The sequence below is a fragment of the Furipterus horrens genome, unplaced genomic scaffold (assembly GCF_987537825.1).
Source record: "Furipterus horrens unplaced genomic scaffold, mFurHor1.1.pri manual_scaffold_5, whole genome shotgun sequence".
Classification (NCBI taxonomy): Eukaryota; Metazoa; Chordata; class Mammalia; order Chiroptera; family Furipteridae; genus Furipterus; species Furipterus horrens.
Genome location: NW_028327175.1, coordinates 76,400,060 through 76,403,097, shown reverse-complemented (window position 1 = coordinate 76,403,097; position 3,038 = coordinate 76,400,060). Strand labels below are relative to the sequence as shown.

General features: G+C 37.7%; 1 pseudogene; it reads left to right on the top strand.

Moving 5' to 3' along the window:
- Positions 1–611: 611 nt before the first annotated feature.
- On the top strand, positions 612–2,131 carry LOC150008807 (periphilin-1-like; annotated as a pseudogene).
- The last annotated feature ends 907 nt before the right edge of the window (positions 2,132–3,038 follow it).

Below are 3,038 nucleotides of genomic sequence, written 5' to 3'. Positions count from 1 at the left end.
GAAAATCAGTAGAAATGTGAGCAAAGGACATGAAGAGGCAAGTCATAGAAATGAAACACAAATGGATAATAGTTATATGAACAAATGCTTGCCCTCTAGTAATTAAAGAAAGGCACATTTAAATAATAAAATGACAATGTTTGAAAGGTAAGCATACATTGGCATTCAAGATGATAAGAAAGTAGCTCTCACTCATTCTGGAATGGTATAAAATATAACAACTTTTTCCATATACTGGCGATTGTAATTAACGTTGCAATGAACATAAGGGTGCTTATGTCCTTTCAAATTAGTGTTTTGGGGTCCTTCGGATAAATTCCCAGAAGTGGAATTGCTGAGTCATAAGGCAGTTCCATGTTTAATTTCCTGAGGCTTCTCCATACTGCTTTCCACAATGGCTGCACCAATCTGCATTCCCACCAAGAGGGCAAAAGAATTCCCCTTTCTCCACACCCTTGCCAGCATTTGTTGCCTGTTGATTTATTAAAACAAACATAACACAATGTCAGAAAATGGCACATATTAGCCTCCCTGGAGAATGGCAATGATCCAACTACCACATTTACAGGGTCTCCCCTTGGCCCAGGGTGGTGGCTTATAGAAGAGATGAAATGTGGTCTGAGGCATGATATGACTATGAAAGGCTTCCAAGGAAATTAGTATCTCCTTGAAATCCCCCCCGTGATGGCTACCATAGAGAAGTTGATATTGTGCCACAGAAACCTCCACTGCTAGTAGACCCGGTGAAGGAAACTACAGTAAGTATTACAGTCATGTTGATCATCAAGACTAGGATAACGGCTGCAGTTTTTCTCATGATAGAAGAAGTGGTCCACCTCACAGAGGTGATGAATCTGGCTATAAATGGACAAGAGATGATCATTCTGGAAGTTATCAGCCTGAATGCAGTGACATGAAAGATGGCTTTAGATGAAAAATTTTCTAAACCTGCCATTAAGTGAGAGACTGGTCTCCTCATAAAAGAGAAACTTGTTTTTTCAGAAACTTACCTGTAGGCAGATATGGCTCCAGTGTCAGTAGTAGAAGCTATACTCCAGAAAGAAGCAGTACTTACTCTTCCCTTTAGTCTCAACATAGAAGTAAAGAGAGACCTGTTCAGTCTTCAAAATGTCAAGAGACACTTCACGCTCAAAGTTCTTTTTCTAAAAAAATAATTTATTTATTTATTTGTCTGTTTATTTATTTTTAGAGAGAGGGGAAAGGAGTAAGAGAGGGAGAGAAACATCACTGTGTGGTTGCCTCTCACTCGCGCCCCCAACTGTGGATCTGAGGTAAAACCTAGTTATGTGCCCTGACTGAAAATCGAACCAGCGACACTTAGCACCCTCAAGTTCTTCAACAGTTCTTCCATCAAAGGTGTTAGATAAACCGAGTAGGCTAACTGAAGAGGAACTTGCTGAGGTCATGAGAAAGTGGGCTATTGAAAAGATACAGAAGGCAGATGCATGGAACTTACCTGAAATTTCTGAGTATGAGGCAGAATCCACAGCATTATTGTTCATTGACCAGCTAGAAGAACCTGAGCCACATGCCATAGATGGCATAGAAGTATTTGAAGACAGTCAGCTCAACAGTTGCTCTAAAGCAGTGATTTTCAACTTTTTTCATCTCATTGTACATATAAACTAATTACTAAAATTCTGTGGCACACGAAAAAAAAATTTTTTTGATGATCTGACAAAAATAAATATAATTAGGTATAATTTTGATTCGTTCACACTGGATATCTATTATTATGCTGGCTTTTGTCATTGTTTTAAATTGGGCAATTTAAGGGAAAAGAAGTCAGTGTCCCTGACTAAATAGTCAGGTATTGAATGTTTTAAAAATTCTTGTATCACACCAGTGTGCCTACCGCAGTATACCAGTTGAAAGTCACTGCTCTAAAGCAATCGCATGAAAAAAAAAAGATTGAACAGGTTTACCAAAAGACTGTGAAACTTTCAGGATAATTGTGAAAATTCTGATTTAAAAAAATCCTTCATTAGAAAAGTCTATACAGTTTGCGTTAAGACAGAATGTACATGAAACAGGTGGGTAATGTGTTGAACTCAAGCATTTCCTTGCAGAGTGTGACACCTCTTGTCAAGACTTTGGAGAGCCTTTTTAGAAATTTACTTGCTCAGACAAAAATAATGTGTCTAGATTTCCCCCCCCTGGATTGTATGAGTCCTTCATATATGAATTTTAGTGATGAAGAGAAGTACTTTATGATAGTTTATCACCTTTCCAATATCAAATAAACATCAAAAATAGTCTTATGGTATTTAATTAGAATTTTTTATCCACACATAAAGCCACCTAATCCATACTTAATTTATCCCTCGCACTCCCCTTAAAATGATGAGTCAAATAATTTTTCAAGTCCTGATAACAATTTTCCATACTTTTTCATGTTCTGTAGTCTTCCACAGTATGTGATCATTTGTTTGGTTACACTAGTGTAACTTTTAGAGATCATTCCACTTAAACATTTATTGTATTTTTGCATTTTATAGTTAATAATATTGTGTGAAAATGTTAGATCCAGGCCAGAGGAGAAATTGCTTCATGTAAGTCCCTTTAGAGACTGTCTAACCTCTCTTCTATGCCTCAGCCATGTTGATTCCTAGAACAGTTTCTTGCCCCACCACGGGTACGGAAGTAAGGCATTTGCCCCTTGCTTGGGATGGGTTGCATTCCCATACCCCTATCCATCCCATCCTATTCTATATAACCCCATAGTGCTTTGCCATGTGGTGGGGAGGAGCATATCCACATCATCTTGAGGATATCCATGCCCAAGACACCCCTCTGCTGTAAATTCCTTCAATAAACTCTTGAGGTAATGAGGGGGTTGTCAGCCTCTTTCTTTGGTCTCTGGGCCTAGGAAATTTTTCTAACAGGTGGCCAATATGCATTTTATTAGAATAACAGTTTAATATTTGTATTAAATATTTGTAGTCATCTGTCATAGTACAACAAATTACCTCCAACTTAATCAATTTAAAACCACAGTTATTATCTCATAGTTTCTG